The sequence below is a fragment of the Armigeres subalbatus genome, chromosome 3 (genome assembly GCF_024139115.2).
Source record: "Armigeres subalbatus isolate Guangzhou_Male chromosome 3, GZ_Asu_2, whole genome shotgun sequence".
In the NCBI taxonomy this organism is placed as follows: Eukaryota; Metazoa; Arthropoda; class Insecta; order Diptera; family Culicidae; genus Armigeres; species Armigeres subalbatus.
Genome location: NC_085141.1, coordinates 120742660 through 120762535, shown reverse-complemented (window position 1 = coordinate 120762535; position 19876 = coordinate 120742660). Strand labels below are relative to the sequence as shown.

At 42.6% G+C, this 19876-nt stretch overlaps 1 protein-coding gene across 1 annotated transcript in view; it reads left to right on the top strand.

Moving 5' to 3' along the window:
* Window positions 1–19876, top strand: part of LOC134225748 (ichor) — a 295162-nt gene that overhangs the window by 60901 nt on the left and 214385 nt on the right. The gene's annotated exons all lie outside the window — the stretch shown is intronic.

The window sequence follows — 19876 nt, the reverse complement described above, 5'->3', positions numbered from 1 at the left end:
TGCGGTGCCCTAGAAAAGGTCATTGAAATTATTTTGGATTCCGGGAGGCTTGTTCTTAAGTAAAGTGAAGACTATCCACTAAAAACCTCTACATAATTTTGTATTGTCTGCCCTGTTCAAGTAGACTACCCTTTCTAGTTTTTCAGTTTTTGTTTTTGCTTTATTGAATAACTTCAACCTACTTCGACTTGGTGTGGTGAGCCGCTGTTTATCCAGCCATGAATCATAATAAGAGAAACCTGGAAAATCTTGAGGCTTTCTGTGGACAGCAAACTCGAACAAATCGAGCTGCGTCATTGAACAGGGTTTTCGTTTTTTCAACTTTATTTGAGTGATTTTTCAAATTAACAGCGTTCATCACTGTAGGAGTGTAGAGTTTTTGTTTTATTTCGTTTGTTGACTCGCTTAACTTTCGAGTCATTCGCATAGTTAAAGTATTCAGTGGGTACATTCAATGTCTGTACTCAAAAAGATATTTTAGTTGGTCAGACACCTAAGTGGACCAAGAATGTGACGGGTGTTGGGCTGTATTCTGCAAATATTGTAAATTTTGACTAATTATGTGCACTGCAGAAAAATCTACTTTTTCATTTGGCGCCATTCAAATGATTTTATGTATATCCCCAATTTAGTACGGTCTTCAATGGTTTTCAAGATCCAATTCATTACTTTAAAAACCTAGTTTATGATCAATATTTTATGTATAAATAATTGATCGCATACTTATTCATCTTCATTTACATGAAAAAATCAAATGTTGGTGCACAAGATTCAAAGATATTTACATTTTAGCAAACACATACTTTTGCGCAAAGTTCAAGTTCCAAATTTCAGAAACGACTATTTTTCTAAGTACGACATTGGATTTTACATTGGAAATGATCCCCATCCCCCGAGTAATGAAATCTACATTACATGTCTTAAGCTATGGCTACTATAAAATGTTCGGCATTACCTACGAACTGTCGCTATGTACAACATCTTTATCTTCAGGCCCTTAAGCATCCATAATGATAGAATACATAAATATTAATGTCCCCCATAACTCGCCCAACCCATCCCAAAAATCGCTTCCCGTTACTTCACCCACAATCCGTACGTCACACACAAGACCCGTTCGCTGCTAACGAGAAGCTACTTATGTAGGAACCCCCGCTCGCCCGCGCGAAGGGAATCAATGGCGAGCGTAGGAACCTATGTCTCTGCCTGTTCTACCCACCAACCGTGGCAACCGCGAACCTGTAATCCACTACTCCTCATCCATCAGGTCAGTGCCAGTGGTTTGGCTGACTGTTGGCCATCATTTCAGCAGCACCTCATAAAATCAACAGTTAATTCGCCGGGCCCTAGTCGTACAGTATGTGTTGCTCAAAAAAGTGGTAAATTGCTTTTTCATATGATTTATTTTCAGTATTTTGTGAAACTAAAAAATACTGAAAATCATATTAACACAAAGAACACAAATGAGTAAACGTAGCTATTATTTGTATCATAACTTAATAAAGTTCGAAAGTAATAGCTGAACATAACACTTCCTGTGGCTCAAACGTGTAAGGAATAATTCGATTGAAAAACTATTCGAAAATTTCGCTAATGTTTGATTTATATTTTTTTTGTAGACACCCATATAATCAAATATGACATCTTTGGTGGGAAAATGGAAAATAATTTTATTTCCTTATTTTCTAAACAGTAACTTCATTTTTTGAAACACGCCCTGTAAACAAACGCAGACTGCATTCTCACTGTTTGGCTCAAAGGTGGGACCGGGCAGCGGACAGGTGGCTTGCTGTATTTGACGAAACAAAACCTCCGAAATTATGAAGTAGAACAGGCAGCAAGCTCGCAAGACGCGCCAAGCAGCGCACTGCACCATCTTTGGTTTTAGGTTCAGGGTGTGGGCAGCATGACGCGTCGTCGACGGCTAATGATAATTATGACAACCGGTTGATGAGACTAATGACGGCCGGTGGATACGGTATTAATGTGTGGTACCGGGCAGTGAAATATGGATGGGCTGCCGTAAACTCGAAGATGCGCTTCAGTGAGCCCTAGAATTGTTTGCGTTCTTGGCTAACGGTTGATGAGGATGGGTGTTTGAAAGAGGTTTGGTTTTACGAATGTGTGATTTGGAAGTCAGAGATTTGCTTGCTCGTGACGTATTAATTAAGGTTTACATTAGAATTATTTTTCTGGAATTTTGCCATGTCTCAATAACTTTTGAAATCTCAAAATTATCAGAATTATTTAGAAGTTGTCTTTATTTTATACATATCAGTAGAATTATGTCACTTACGAGATCATCTCATGGACAGGGTCATTTTACCGACAGAATATTTTAATTTACGATGAAATTGATGTATAAAGTATTGGATCACACTTTCCAGGATTATCTGCCAGAACACTATTTCATATATACTTTACCCATTCCTAAATTTCCCTTTATAATATTTGATTTGATCAATGAAGTAACAACTGGACAATGAAGTGGTAGCCAATCGGATTCATGGAAGGGAAGTATTAGACGTTCGCGATTATTACTTTTATCTCCAACAGTTGTTAACCAGTTGACGGGCCCTTCTTCAAAAAACCATCCCGTGGAAAGCTTTACAAGTATTGCATATTTCATTATTCTTTTTGTTGGATCATTCTGCTGCAAGGAGATTCTCATTTTCCCTTGGATTTCGTGTAAGTGTCTCTGCTTACACCACCCCCATTTTTGGACCTTCATACAGCAGTATGTTGAATTCAAAATTATATTGAAAATTGACCTTACTGTCAAGTGGAACCGTATGCAGAGCAAGCCTCCAGCTAGGATGGTAACTGCCCTACGGTACTCCAGAAGGAATGCTATAGACATCGGACTTGGCGCCACGTACTTTGACGAAAGCCTTGCGGGAGGATAAGTAGGGGAAGATGATCGGTTGTGGACATCGTACGGTTATGGGCGTATCTTTTGACAGATGATAGAAGCTGTCATTCTGACAACCGTCATGTGTTTGCTATAGTAACATGATGTTTTGTGCTCAATATCAAACCAGATAGATATTTCTACTTTGAACTAAGAACATTTTTTTACAAGAAAAACAATACGAAAGTTTTTATTGCCTTTTCAAAGTGTTATAAAGTTAAGTGATTTAATTAAAAAATAAAGTTCCAATGCGTATTTATACAGTAAATTTAATCTTTTTTAGGTTTGCAATACCTGACGTACGGTGAACACCTGGTCCAGTGGTAGAACGTTCGCCCATGAATACCGCCTGGTACTGCTCCACGAACTCTCTGAATTGGTAGATTAAGGTTTGGGAGAGTACCTTATTGCGCGGTAGTTTCTACAATCCAGCTTACACCTTTTTTTAGATGGGACACACGACACCTTCCATCCACCTGCGGCAGAATCTCATCCTCCCAAACCTTGAATTACCCAGTATCGCTCAGTCAGTGAGCGCAGCACCACCTAACCACCGTGTTTAAACTGCTCTCCTGGTAGTTGGTCCACCCAGGGCATTGTTGTTTTTCATCCTGCGATCTCCTCCCGGATTTCCTGGAGATTCGAGCAGGAAGACGTATGCGCGCTCCCAGGTCATTACCATACCGCCATCTTCGTCTGCCACATCGCCATTCAGGTGCTCTTCGTAGTGCTGCGCCACCTTTGGATCATCCACGCTCGTTCGTAAGAAGGTTTCCGTTTATGTCCTTACACATATCAGGCTGTGGCACGTGGCCCTTACGTGAACGGTTTAACTTCATAGAGCTTTTTGTGTTATTAGCGCGGTACAGTTGTTCCGTCTCTTCACGATCTCGATCTTCCTGCTAGCGCTTTTTCCTCCGGATTATCGAGTTTTGTCTGTTCCGCGCCCGTTTATATCGTGCCTTGTTCGCCCTCGTGCGGTGTTGCAGCAATCTCGCCCATGCTGCATTCTTCTCTTCTACTAACTGTTTCCATTCGCCGTCACACCAGTCGCTTCTGATCTGGTGGACCGTGCCAAGTGCAGCGGTTGTGGTGCTACCAATGGCGGATTTAATATCTCTCAGCCATCTTCAAGAGACGCCGCGCCTAGCTGCTCTTCCGTTGGGAGTGCCACTTCCAGCTGCTGCGCGTATTCTTTGGCTAGTCTACCGTCTTGTAGCGCTCAATGTTAGTTGCGGCGTCCGACTTCGAAGCGTGTTGTACACCGTCGAGAGTTTTGAAACAGACATACTGCAAAGAGGTAATGGTCGGATTCAATATTTAAGTGCGGACGTTCGTGATGTCGGAGAAGAATTTCACGTCGATTAGAACGTGGTCGAGGTTTTCCGTTTCCAGGTGTTCTCCATGTCGCCTTGTGGATATTTTGCGGGGAAAGGTCGCGACTACCATTCCGCGGAGGCTGCAAAGTTTATGCATCGTTGGCCGTTGTCATTCGAACGGTGTACAGTCTATACATTTCTCCCTTCCACCGTGCCAGGTCACCGATGACGATTTTGTCGTCCCTTTGGTAGAAGGTAGCGCTCGATGCCCGCTTTTTCACACTTTCTGTCCTGTCCAGCAAATCGGGATGTAATTCATCTAGACTATGCTCGCAACCTGCGAAACTCAGCGACTTGCAGTTCTATGTTCCAAGGTTCCACGTGATCCTTTATTCGTCGCTCAGGTCTTTGCCGCTGATATCGTATTGTTTCATTTATGTTCTCAATTATTGGTTTTCTAGGCGGCTTATTGCCGCGCAAACCTCCTGTCTCTCGGAGGGCCGTCGTGTCAGGGCTGTTAGCGTCCCACCTAACACCAGGATCTGGGCTTGTAGCGCTTGAGCGGCACACGGTCGCTTACTTGCGGATACACGCAGCTTTTTATAGGAATTTAAAGGGCCCACTGTCAAACCCCACCACATCCTAGGCAAGCCCCACAACTCGGATGGCCTGGGAGGGATCGTCAAGTCCTTGGACATGGTCCCTGCTGCCCAGCTGCCCCTGTTCTGCTTCCGTCTATAACGTTCCACGTTCTGCCGTATACCTTGCTGCGTCCTCTGCACCTTTCATCGAACCAATCGTTCCGTCGACTTCGTCCCACATTCGACGTTGTACTCCACTGCGTCGTTATCTGCTTCGACTGTATTCCAGCAGTCCTCAAGAGGGCCCCATCGAGCTCACCCGGCAAGGCTGCCTCAAGATGCTGCGCATATGCAGTGGTGACATCAGGTTGCGTCAGTCGCTCAGGTCGTACCGCGGCGGTCGTGACCGAACATTTTGATGACGGATAGTTCTGGGCGGTTTAACCATCACCAGATAGGGGTCAGAGTCGATGTTAGCGCCACTATATGGCAGACGTCGATAATGTCGGAGAAGTGCCGTCCATCAATCAGAACGTGGTCGATTTTGTTCTGTTCGCAGTGGTGATTCCAGGTATGATGAGGCTGTGATGGAAGTAGGTGCTGCGAATAGCCATATTCTTGGAGGCGCGAAATCAATTAGACGTAGGCTGTTTTAGTTCGTCAGCTGAGCGAACTTCCCAAGTCGGACTCAACTCTTCCTCTTGGCCAACCTGAGCGTTCAAATCTCCAGATGATTTTGACGTCGGCGGCAGCTGTCGTACTCACGTTCCAGCGCGCGTAGAATGCGTCGTTATCATCATCAGTGCTTCGGGTGGGCTATGGTCGGATTATGCTGAAGTTGAAGAACCGGCCTTTGATCCTCAACCTGCACATTCTTTCATTGATCGATCACCACCCGATCAGTCTTTGCATATCGCCCATCACCTGAAAGCTGTTCCAGCTCGTGTGTTGCCGCAGCCTGATACATGGTATGATCATTCAAACGTTCGCACCATTGATCCTTCCAACAAACCTCCGCAGCGCCGCTGATGCCGAATCCACGGTCTCTGACACATCGGCGAGCATGCGTGTGCCCTCGATGAAGTTGAGAAATTTGCAGTTCCAGAACCGAGTTTCCAATCGCTAGTCCCTTTTCGTCCCAGTGGTCTTCGCCGATGGTTCCGGTCCGTACTCTTATTGTTTGTTCGTTTCCTACTACTGACACCAAACCCCTAAATTTCCGGAGGACCATTCCTTATTCCTGACCATGGCGAATTCACCTAGAGTCCCTCGCTGGCACTTACTGACATCAGCCCCTAAAATGGAGAACAGACGCTGTTGTGCCGATCCCGACATGGAGAACAGACGCTCAGTAAGATTTACACTCCGGAAAGAAGCAAACATATATTAGGCAATGGGTAGGACCCATACAATGGTAATTGAAAATCTTTCCATCAACAGCTTCTCTCTTATGTTTGAAAGAAAGTAAGATTTGCTTAACTGGTTTCATCGACCGGAAGAGATGATAAGTTCTAGAGTGTTGTAAAGCCGGAAATTCGCCCAGGTAATTAAAAACAAAATGTTTATAGCAATCAGGAGGTTGTACACTAACTCAACCAACTCAGAAAAGGAATGCGCATGATACCAACAAGAATCTACAATGCTTGAATTAAAATACAGAAGTTAAAACAAATATCTTTGAATGTAGTGGCCCAGTAAAACATCATCATAAACCTTAAACACAATTCTGACTCTGAAGACACTTGTTGCTAAAATGTCATCTTCAAGGAACATTTTCCTCCCAATTTCGCGGCCCACGTGGATCTGGTGGTTTTGGCTCGATAGTGGGTTGGCGGTGGATTGACCGAATTCATGCCGGAACATGGACCTGTCTGAGATGCTCGGCTTACGATGACAAGCATGCGGTTTCAAGCTGAGGAAATTTTCCATGGAATCTTTCAAATCTGCTTCAAATTCCCAACGAGAAATGATTTGAAACTCTTCAAGAAGTTCCACGGAAAACGCTCACAAATTTAGATTCTAAGAATACACGAAACATCTTTCAAATTGAATTATGAACTGTGCATATACAGCACATGTTATGACATCGGCAACCTGCTCAATGATGAATGAGATACTTTGAAAGTTGTATTATGTAATAAATTTATAGTAAAATAATGAATTATTCCCTAACCGTTAATTTTCTTTGTTGCTTGTCTTTCAGTGTGCCAGTTATACGGATGAAGTGCAAATGATCCCAGTTTTCCTAACAGGTAATTCGCATATAGACAAATTGTAAGTTCTTTTTGAATCAACTTTCTTTAGCAAGCTCCGGATCAAAACTAATGTCAACAATTAATAGGACTGAACAATGGAAGCAGAAAACTGTCATTTTAATTATTTCACGCATGCTGTGATGCAGCAAATCTGTAATAATAAAATGACAGTTGTGCGTTACTTCCGTATTGATTGCGGTCCCTAGAAAAGGTCATTGAAATATTTTGGATTCCAGGCTTGTTCTAAGTAAAGTGAAGACTATCCACTAAAAACCTCTACATAATTTTGTATTGTCTGCCCTGTTCAAGTAGACTACCCTTTCTAGTCTAGTTTTCAGTTTGTTTTTTATTGAATAACTTCAACCTACTTCGACTGTGGTGAGCCGCTGTTTATCCAGCCATGAATCATAAAGAGAAACCGGAAAAATTGAGTTTTCGTGGACAGCAAACTGAACAAACTGAGCTGTTATTGAACAGGGTTTTCGTTATTCAACTTCATTTGAGTGATTTTTCAAATTAACAGCGTTCATCACTGTAGGAGTGTAGAGTTTTGTTTTATTTCGTTTGTTGACCGCTTAACTTTCGAGTCATTCGCATAGTTAAAGTATTCAGTGGACATTCAATGTCTGTACTAAAAGATATTTTAGTTGGAGACACCTAAGTGGACCAAGAATGTGACGGTGTTGTATTCTGCAAATATTGTAAATTTTGACTAATTATGCACTGCAGAACTCTTTTTCATTTGGCGCCATTCAAATGATTTTATGTATATCCTCAATTTGGTACGGTTTTCAATGGTTTTCAAGATCCAATTCATAACTTAAAACTAGTTTATGATCAATATTTTTTTTTCATTTGAGATTCATAGAACATTTTATAAAATATGCAAAATATCAACTGCGTGATTGGAAACATAATGAGATGGCAAATGGTCAAGGATTTTTGAAAGGAAGCTCAAAATAAAGGTAATAGATGCAGGAGCTATCCCCCCCCCCCCTATGCATAAGGGGTAGTTACGCCTATGTATACATACAACAAACAAATAAATATTTTTTTATATGTGCAAAGTTTATACTAAGCTAGCTTTGAAAAGAAATCTATAAACAATTAACAACATTTTCACAGAGGATACGGAGCCCGTGCAAGAGAAAATAACTCAAAATTACCTAATTCTGTTATAAACTTGCCTTGCTTATTCATTATTTATTACCGAAGTGGCCTGTGCAATAAATAAAAGTCTTCTCCATTCAGCTCGCTCCATGGCTGCGCGTCACCAACCACGCAGTCTGCGGAGGGTCCGCAAATCGTCCTCCACCTGATTTATCCACATTGCTCGCTGTGCACCTCGCCTTCTTGTTCCCGTCGGATCGTTGTCGAGAACTATTTTCACCGGGTTACTGTTCGACATTCTGGCTGCGTGCCTGGCCCACCGCAGTCGTCCGATTTTCGCGGTGTGAACGATGGATGGTTCTCCCAACAGCTGATGCAACTCGTGGTTCATTCGCCTCCTTCAAATACCGTCCGCCATCTGCACCCCACCATATATGCTATGCAGAACTTTCCTTTCGAAAACTGCCAGTGCGCGTTGATCCTCTACGAGCATCGTCCATATCTCGTGTCCGTAGAGAACTACCGATCTGATATGCATTTTGTAGATAGTCAGTTTGGTATGGCGGCGATCTCTATTCGATCGGAGCGTTTTGTGGAGTCCAAATTACGTACGATTTCCTGCCATGATGCGTCTGCAAGTTTCTCTGCTGGTATCGTTATCGCAGGTCAACAGTGAGCCCAAGTACACGAATTCTTCAACCACCTCGATTTCGTCATTACCAATACAAACTCGTGGTGGGTGGCTTACGTTGTCCTCTCTTGAACCTCTTCTTATCATGTACTTCGTCTTCAACGTGTTGATGACTGAGCTTCGCTTTTCAGTCTGATGTGGGCTTCCTCCATCCTCTCAAAGTTACGTGCCATAATATCAATATCGTTGGCGAAACCAAATAGCTGGACGGACTTCGTGAAAATCGTACCACTCGTGTCAATCCCTGGCCTACGCATTACTCCCTTCAAAGCGATATTGAATAGCAGACACGAAAGACCATCATCTTGCCGTAACCTTCTGCGCGTTTCAGAGGGACTCGAGAATGCCCCTGAAACTCGAACTATTCACATCACCCGATCAATCGTCGCCTTGATCAACCGTATCTGTTTATCCGGAAATCCGTTTTCGTGCATTAGCTGCCATAGCTGATCCCGATCAATTGTATCATATGTGGCTTTGAAGTCGATAAATAGATGATGTGTGGGCATTAGGGTGTTTCAAAAAATCGATTTTGCTCCACAGCGCTCATCTGATTCTGTATCATGTTCTGAGTGTCCTCTGAAAATTTGAGCTCATTTGAATTAAAACTGATTTAGCACAAGCCGTTTCAAGTTTGCATGCAAATTAGTATGGGAGAGTTTATTTTTTCATTATACTGTCAATGACGCTTCACCATTAAGCGCAGGTTAAAAGAAAACCTACATATCTAGAAGGCATACTCAACAGCTTTCACCCAACGAAAACTGCATGTTGATTAATCGCCCCAATAATTAGTACCTAATCGATTTTAAGAAATGTTGCGAATCTTTAGTCATGATCGTTAAACTTCTTTGAGGGCATCACTGAATTGTGCAGTGCAACATAGTACCCTGAATTTGTGTGTGCTATCTTTCGCACCACGTGCAGTAATGTTGCCTGTTGAGGAGTTACGCAATTAGTTCCAGAAAACCACGGCATAGATTAAATTCGAAAACTAAGAAAATTATGTTGAGCTTTTAGTGGAATGTCTTCACTTGTCATAAGACGAGTTTGTACAATCCCATCGAATTCCACCACTTAATTGTATCTTGACAGATACGTATTTCGACCTCAACAGTGAGGCCGTCTTTAGTGCCTTGTACTTGAATCGACAAGTATCTATTAAGATACAATTAAACCACCACTTTTAATTCAGTGGGATTGTACAAACTCGTCTTATGATAAGTTCGATTAATAATTATTGAAACGGTTAATTAACATGCGGTTTTCACTGAGTGAAAGCTCTTGAGTATTCCTTTTAGCTATGTAGGTTTTCTTTAACCAGCGCTTAAGGAGAAAGCGGCATTATCAATATCATGAAAACATAAATTCCTCCATACTTATTTGCATGCAAACTTGAAACGGATTGTGCTAAATCAGTTTTAATCTGAATGAGCTCAAATTTTAGAGGACACTAAGAACATGATACAGAATCAGATGAGCGGTGTGTAGCAAAATCGATTTTTTTAACCACCCTAGTTGGCACGTTGTATTCGCGGCATTTCTGCAATACCTGACGTACGGTGAACACCTGGTCCAGTGGTAGAACGTTCGCCCTTGAATCCCGCCTAGTACTGCTCCACGAACTCTCTTGCAATTGGTGTTAGACGGCATAAAATTTGGGAGAGTACCTTTATTGCGCGGTAGTTTCTACAATCCAGCTTATCACCTTTTTTGTAGATGGGACACACGACACCTTCCATCCACTCCTGCGGCAGAATCTCATCCTCCCAAACCTTGGTAATTACCCAGTGCATCGCTCTAGTCAGTGAGCGCAGCACCACCTAACCACCGTGTTTAAACTGCTCTCCTGGTAGTTGGTCCACTCCAGGGGCATTGTTGTTTTTCATCCTGCCGATCTCCTCCTGGATTTCCTGGAGATTCGGAGCAGGAAGACGTATGTGCGCGCTCCCAAGGTCATTACCATACCGCCATCTTCGTCTGCCACATCGCCATTGGATCACCTCACGCTCGTTCGTAAGAAGGTTCCCGCTTATGTCCTTACACATATCAGGCTGTGGCACGTGGCCCTTACGTGAACGGTTTAACTTCTCATAGAGCTTTTGTGTGTTATTAGCGCGGTACAGTTGCTCCGTCTCTTCACGGTCTCGATCTTCCTACTGGTGCTTTTTCCTCCGGATTATCGAGTTTTGTCTGTTCCGCGCCCGTTTATATCGTGCCTCGTTCGCCCTCGTGCGGTGTTGCAGCAATCTCGCCCATGCTGCATTCTTCTCTTCTACTAACTGCTCACATTCGCCGTCATACCAGTCGTTTCTCTGATCTCGTGGCACCGTGCCAAGTGCAGCGGTTGTGGTGCTACCAATGGCGGATTTAATATCTCTCTAGCCATCTTCAAGAGACGTTGCGCCTAGCTGCTCTTCCGTTGGGAGTGCCACTTCCAGCTGCTGCGCGTATTCTTTGGCTAGTCTACCGTCGTGTAGCCGCTCAATGTTAAGCCGCGGCGTCCGACTTCGAAGCGTGTTGTACACCGTCGAGAGTTTTGAACACAGACATATTGCAACGAGGTAATGGTCGGATTCAATATTTGGTAAGTGCGGACGTTCGTGATGTCGGAGAAGAATTTACCGTCGATTAGAACGTGGTCGATTTGGTTTTCCGTTTCTTGGTTAGGTGTTCTCCATGTCGCCTTATGGATATTTTTGCGGGGAAAGAAGGTGCTTCGGACTACCATTCCGCGGGAGGCTGCAAAGTTTATGCATCGTTGGCCGTTGTCATTCGATACGGTGTACAGTCTATACATTTCCTCCCTTCCAACCTGTGCGTTCATGTCACCGATGACGATTTTGTCGTCCCCTTTGGTAGAAGGTAGCCGCTCGATGCCCGCTTTTTCACACTTTCTGTCCTGTCCAGCAAATCGGGGATGATCATGCTGTCGCAACCTGCGAAACCTAGCGACTTGCAGTTCCATGTTCCAAGGTTCCAATCGTGATCCTTTATTCGTCGCCTAGGTCTTTGCCGATTATATCGAGTCGCATTATCTCTTATATTGTTCGTAATTATTGGTTTTCTAGGCGGCTTATTGGGCCTGCGCAAACCTCCTGTCTCGTCGGAGGGCCGTCGTGTCAGGGCTGTTTAGCGTCCCACCTAACACCAGGACTTGGGCTGGTGCGCTTTGAGCGGCACACGGTCGCTTACTTGCGGATACACGCAGCTTTTTATAGGAATTTAACAGGGCCCACTGTCAAACCCCACCACATCCTAGGCAAGCCCCACAACTCGTAGATGGCCTGGGGAGGGATCGTCAAGTCCTTGGACATGGTCCCTGCTGCCCAGCTGCCCTGCTGTCTCCGCTTCCGTCTATAACGTTCCACGTTCTGCCGTATACCTTGCTGCGTCCTTCTCCTCCAGAATCTGTCTGCACCTTTCGTCGAACCAATCGTTCCGTCGACTTCGTCCCACATACCCGACGTTGTACTCCGCTGCGTCGTTAATGGCTGCTTTGACTGTATTCCAGCAGTCCTCAAGAGGGGCCCCATCGAGCTCACCCGGCAAGGCTGCCTCAAGATGCTGTGCATATGCAGTGGTGACATCAGGTTGCGTCAGTCGCTCTAGGTCGTACCGCGGCGGTCGTCGGTACCGAACATTATTGATGACGGATAGTTCTGGGTGCAGTTTAACCATCACCAGATAGTGGTCAGAGTCGATGTTGGCGCCACTATATGGCAGACGTCGATAATGTCGGAGAAGTGCCGTCCATCAATCAGAACGTGGTCGATTTGTGATTCTGTCTGCAGTGGTGATCTCCAGGTGTACCGATACGGGAGGCTGTGTTGGAAGTAGGTGCTGCGAATAGCCATATTCTTGGAGGCGGCGAAATCAATTAGTCGTAGGCTGTTTTAGTTCGTCAGCGCTGAACTTCCCAATAGTCGGACTTAACTCTTCCTCTTGGCCAACCTGAGCGTTCAAATCTCCTATGATGATTTTGACGTCGTGGCTTGGGCAGCTGTCGTACTCACGTTCCAGCTGCGCGTAAAATGCGTCGTTATCATCATCAGTGCTTCCGAAGTGTGGGCTATGGACGTTTATTATGCTGATGTTGAAGAACCGGCCTTCGATCCTCATCCTGCACATTGTATCATTGATCAATCACCACCCGATCACACGCCTTTGCATATCACACATCACTATGAAAGCTGTTCCTAGCTCGTAGATGTATGGTTACATCTAAACGTTCGCACCATTGATCTCTTCCAACAAACCTCCTGCAGCACTACGATGCCTAATCCACGGTCATTGAGCACATCGGCGAGCATGCGTGTGCTCCCGATTAAGTTGAGAAATTTGCAGTCCCACGAACCGAGTTTCCAATCGCTAGTCCCTTTTCGTCCCAGTGGTCTTCGCCGATGGTTCCGGTCCGTACTCTCTTATTGTTTGTTCGTTTCCTACTACTCCTTATTCCCGGTGGACCATGGTGCACAGTTTCACCTAGAGTCCCTCGCTGGCACTCGGACGATGATCAGCCGCCCCTAACATGCAAAACAGACGCTATTGTGTGCCGATCCTGACATGGAGAACAGACGCTCAGTAAGATTGGCACCTCCGGAGAGAAGCAAACATATATTAGGCAATGGGATAGGACCCATACAATGGTAATATTGAATAATCTTTTGATCAAATCACGCATCTGCTCTCATATGTTTGTAAGAAAGTAAGATGCTTGCTTAACTGGTTTCATCGACCGGAAGAGATGATAAGTTCTAGAAGTGTTGTAAAACCGGAAATTCCGCCCAGGTAATTAAAAACAAAATGTTTATAGCAATCAGGAGGTGTACACCTAACCAACTGAGAAATAGGAATGTGCGCCTGATACCAACAAGAATCGTACAATGCTTGAATTAAAAATACAGAAATTAAAACAAATATCTTTGAATGTAGTGGGCCCAGCAAAACATCAACATAAACCTTAAACAATAATCTTTGGCTTTGTTGAAGACACTTTGTTGCTAAAATGTCATCTTCAAGGTGAAAACATTTTTCCCTCCTAATTTCCCGGCGTGGCCCACGTGGATCTGGTGGTTTTTGGGCTTCGATAGTGGGTTGGCGGTTGTGGATTGACCGAATTCATGCCGGAACATGGACCTATCAGAGATGCTCGGCTTCGATGACTGCAAGCATCGGCGGTTGCAAGCTAATAAGGAAATTTTCTTATGGAATCTTTCAAATCTGCCATCAAATTCCCAACGAGAAATAATTTGAAACTCTTCAAGAAGTTCCACGGAAAAACGCTCACAAATTTAGATTCTAAGAATACACGAGACATCTTTCAAATTGAATTATGAACTGTGCATATATACAGCACATGTTATGTCATCGGCAACCTGCTACAATGATGAATGAGATACTTTTGAAAGTTGTATTATGCAATAAAGTGATGGTAATAAATAATTAATTATTCCCTAACCGTTAATTTTCTTTTATTGCTTGTCTTTTTCAGTGTGCCAGTTATACGGATGAAGTGCAAAGATGATCCCAGTTTTCCTAACAGGTAATTCGCATATAGACAAATTGTAGGCCTTCTTTTTTTGAACCGTAACTTTCCTTAAGGACAAGCCTCCCGGAATCAAAAACTAATGTCACCATCGTTTTAAAGGGCACCGTAATCAACACGGAAGCAACGCACAACTGTCATTTTTACGTCATCTCACGCATGCAGTGATGCAGAAAAGCTGTAATAATAAAAATGACAGTTGTGCGTTACTTCCGTATTGATTGCGGTGCCCTAGAAAAGGTCATTGAAATTATTTTGGATTCCGGGAGGCTTGTTCTTAAGTAAAGTGAAGACTATCCACTAAAAATCTCTACACCCAACCGGCGGCTGTAAGATTTTCTAACAATTATTTATAAGAATCTACCAAATCCTGTATAAGAACTGGGCATATGCGAAATTGTTAGATTCTTATACAAAAAATGTAAGAAAAGCTTACAAAATTGTTAGATTCTTATACAATATTTGTATAAGAATCTTGCAATTTCGCATATGCCCAGTTCTTATACAGGTTTTGGTAGATTCTTATACAGAATTGTTGGAAAATCTAGCAACCGTCAGTTGAGTGTACATAATTTTGCATTGTCTGCCCTGTTCAAGTAGACTACCCTTTCTAGTCTCGTTTTTCAGTTTGTTTTTGCTTTATTGAATAACTTCAACCTATACTTCGACTTGGTGTGGTGAGCCACTGTTTATCCAGCCATGAAACATAATAAGAGAAACCTGGAAAATCTTGAAGCTTTTTGTGGACAGCAAACTCGAACAAATCGGGAAACCTAACATAAGTTCGAGCTGCGTCATTGAACAGGGTTTTCGTTTTTTCAACTTTATTAGAGTGACTGTGACTGTAGAAGTGTAGAGCTTTTGTTTTATTTCGTTTGTTGATTCGCTAACTTTCGAGTCATTCGCATAGTTAAAGTTTTCAGTGGGTACATTCAATGTCTGTACTCAAAAAGATATTTTAGTTGGTCAGACACCTAAGTGGACCAAGAATGTGACGGGTGTTTGGCTGAATTCTGCAAATATTGGAAATTTTGACTAATTATGTGCACTGCAGAAAAATCTGCTTTTTCATTTGGCGCCATTCAAATGATTTTATGTATATCCTCAATTTAGTACGGTTTTCAATGGTTTTCAAGATCCAATTCATAACTTTATAAACCTAGTTTATGATCAATATTTTATGTATAAATAGTTGATTGCATACTTATTCATCCTCATTTACATGAAAAAAAATCAAATGTTGGTGCACAAGATTCAAAGATATTTTCATTTTAGCAAACACATACTTTTGCGCAAAGTTCAAGCTCCAAATTTCAGAAACGACTATTTTTCTAAGTACGAGTAAAGAATTCTACATTATATGTCTTAAGCTATGGCTACTATAAAATGTTCGGCATTACCTACGAACTGTCGCTATGTACAACATCTTTATCTTCAGGCCCTTAAGCATCCATAAGGAAGATCCATTAATTACGTAACGCAAAAACCCAACCCCCCTCCGCCCCATGTCACTCTTTTGTATGAATCATTGAAAATTTTTGTATGGATTGTCACACTTCGGACAACCCCCCTCCCCCTCTAAGCGTTACGTAATTTATGGATGTTCCTAATGATAGAATACATAAATATTAATATCCCCCATAACTCGCCCAACCCATCCCAAAAATCGCTTCCCGTTACTTCACACACAAACCGTACGTCACACACAAGACCCGTTCGCTGCTAACGAGAAGCTACTTATGTAGGGACACCCCCGCCCTCCCGCGCGAGGGGAATCTATGGCGAGCGTAGGAACCTATGTCTCTGTCTGTTCTATCCACCAACCGTGGCAACCGCGAACCTGTAATCCACTACTCTTATCCATCAGGTCAGTGTCAGTGGTTTGGCTGACTGTTGGCCATCATTTCAGCAGCACCTCGTAAAATCAACAGTTAATTCGCCGGGCCCTAGTCGTACAGTATGTGCTGCTCGAAAAACTGATAAATTACTTTTTCATATGATTTATTTTCAGTATTTTGATAAAATAAAAAATACTGAAAATCATATAACCACAAATATATTAACACAAAGAACAAAAAATAAGTAAACGTAACTATTATTTGTATCATAATAAAATAAAGTTTGATAGTAATAGCTGAACATAACACTTCCTGTTGTTCAAACGTATAGGGAATAATTCGGTTGAAAAACTATTCGAAAATTTCGCTAATGTTTGACTTATTTTTTTTTTTGTTGACACCCATATAATCAAGCTGAATCACACAGTAACAAAATATGATTCAAACTTTCTTCGATAATCTGGATTTTGTAATATTACATCTTTGTTGAGAAAATGGAAAATTATCTTATTTCCTTATTTTCTAAACAGTAACTTCATTTTTTGAAACACACCCTGTAAACCAACGCAGACTGCATTCTCACTGTTTGGCTCAAAGGTGGGACCGGGCAGCGGACAGGTGGCTTGCTGTATTTGACGAAACAAAACCTCCGAAATTATAAAGTAGAACAGGCAGCTAGCTCGCAAGACTCGCCAAGCAGCGCACTGCACCATCTTTGGTTTTAGGTTCAGGGTGTGGGCAGCATGACGCGTCGTCGACGGCTAATGATAATTATGACAACCGGTTGATGAGACTAATGACGGCCAGTGGATACGGTATTAATGTGTGGTACCGGGCAGTGAAATATGGATGAGCTGCCGTAAACTCGAAGATGCGCTTCAGTGAGCCCTAGAATTGTTTGCGTTCTTGGCTAACGGTTGATGAGGATGGGTGTTTGAAAGAGGTTTGGTTTTACGAATGTGTGATTTGGAAGTCAGAGATATGCTTGCTCGTGACGTATTAATTGTTTACATTAGAATTATTTTTCTGGAATTTTGCCATGTCTCAATAACTTTTAAAAATTTCAAAATTATCAGAATTATTTCGAAGTTGTCTTTATTTTGATGTATAAAGTATTGGATCACACTTTCCAGGATTATCTGCCAGAACACTATTTCATATAATCTTTACCGATGCCTAAATTTCCCTTTATTATATTACTGATTTGACTATCAATATACGAGATGGGGTGAGGAGGGTGCATCAGGGCATCAATGAAGTAACAACTGGACAATGAAGTGGTAGCCAATCGGATTCATGGAAAAGAAGTATTAGACGTTCGCGGCTATTACTTTTATCTCCAACAGTTGTTAACCAGTTGATGCGCCCTTCGTCAAACAAACCATCCCTTGGGAAGCTTAACAAGTATTGCATATTTCATTATTCGTTTTGTTGGATCAGATTATCACGTGGGTTTCGTGTAAGTGTCTCTGCTTACAGGTCCAACACCCCCATTTTTTACCCTTCATACAGCAGTATGCTGGGTTCAAAATGATATTGAAATTTGACACTAAGGTCAAGGTCAAGTGGAACCGCATGCAGAGCAAGACTGCCCTGCGGGACTGCCCTGCGGACTTGGCGCCACGTACGAAAGCCTTGCGAGAGGATAAGTAGGGGAAGAGGATCGGCTGTGGGCATCGTTCGGTTATGGGCGTATCTTTTGACAGATTATAGATGCTGTCATTCTGACAACCGTCATGTGTTTGCTATAGTAACATGTTTTGTGCTCAATATCATACCAGATAGACATCTCTACTTTGAACTAAGAACATTTATTTTTACAAGAAAAACAACACGAAAGTTTTTTATTTTAAATAGAGTTCTAATGCGTATTTTTATACTAAATTTTACCTTTTTAACCCTCTAAGACCCGGGACGAACGGATTTTTTTCAAATGGCTCGCATTCAGCACCTGATCGTCGGAATTCCTCGCGGTTTCGTTTGTGCTCAATGGGAATAGCTATATTTTTGCTCTGATACATTTTCAAATAATTTTTTTTGTTCAGGTCCGAGTTATTGCTAAAAATAAGTGTGCGCGGGGGTGTTTTTTCTATAATTCAAACATCTCTTCAATATTCTGGACTTGTTCATGCCCAAAATTTATCAAATCACCCATCAAACCAACCCAAAAAGATATTTGTAAAGATTTTTAGTCGATTCCGATGTTTTCACCATTTGAGTAGGGCAGGATTGACTGAATTCAGGGCCGCATTCAGGGGTTACAATGGTAGAGTATGGGCTAAAAATTCAATTACAATGAAATTTGCATGAGCATGCGGCTGCACAAATTTAAAAATCAGGAGTTTTAAATATTTAATTTTCAATTGAAATTGACTTTCTGAAATTCTTATCAGGGCCGTATTTAGGAGTGCCATATCACCAATTGCAATGAAACTGGGCATGCGACTGCTCAAACTTCATGAAAACACATCAGGAGCTCAAAGAATTCTGTTTGAATTTGAAATTGACCTTCTGTAATTTTGACCAGGGCCGGCTTCAGGGGTCCAAATGGGGAGAGCAAGGGCCATATCACCAAAAGCAATGGAACTGGGCATGCGACTGCTCAAACACCATGGAAACACATCAGGAGCTCAAAGAAATCTGTTTCAAATGGAAATTGATCTTCTGAAATTTCAACCAGGGCCGGATTTAGGAGTGAAAATGGGGAGGGCAGGGGCCATATCACCAATTGCAATGAAACAGGGCATGCGACTGCTCAAACTTCATGAAAACACATCAGGTGCTCAAAGAACTCTGTTTGAATTTGAAGTTGACCTTCTGAAATTTTGACCAGGGCCGGATTCAGGGGTCTAAATGGGGAGAGCAAGGGCCATATCACCAATTGCAATGAAACTGGGCATGCGACTGCTCAAACTTCATGAAAACACATCAGGAGCACAAAGAACTCTGTTTGAATTTGAAATTGACCTTCTGTAATTTTGACCAGGACCGGCTTCAGGGGTCCAAATGGGGAGAGCAAGGGCCATATCACCAAAAGCAATGAAACTGGGCATGCGATTGCTCAAACACCATGAAAACACATCAGGAGCACAAAGAACTCTGTTTGAATTTGAAATTGATCTTCTGTAATTTTGACCAGGGCCGGCTTCAGGGGTCCAAATGGGGAGGGCAAGGGCCATATCACCAAAAGCAATGAAACTGGGCATGCGACTGCTCAAACACCATGGAAACACATCAGGAGCTCAAAGAAATCTGTTTCAAATGGAAATTGATCTTCTGAAATTTCAACCAGTGCCGGATTTAGGAGTGAAATGGGGAGGGTAGGGCCATATCACCAATTGCAATGAAACAGGGCATGTGACTGCTCAAACTTCATGAAAACATCCAGAGCACAAAGAACTTTCTTTGAATTTGAAATTGACCTTCTGTAATTTTTACCAGGACCGGCTTAGGGGTCCAAATGGGAGAGCAAGGGCCATATCACCAAAAGCAATGAAACTGGGCATGCGATTGCTCAAACACCATGAAAACACATCAGGAGCACAAACAACTCTGTTTGAATTCTGAAATTGATCTTCTGTAATTTTGACCAGGGCCGGCTTCAGGGGTCCAAATGGGAGGGC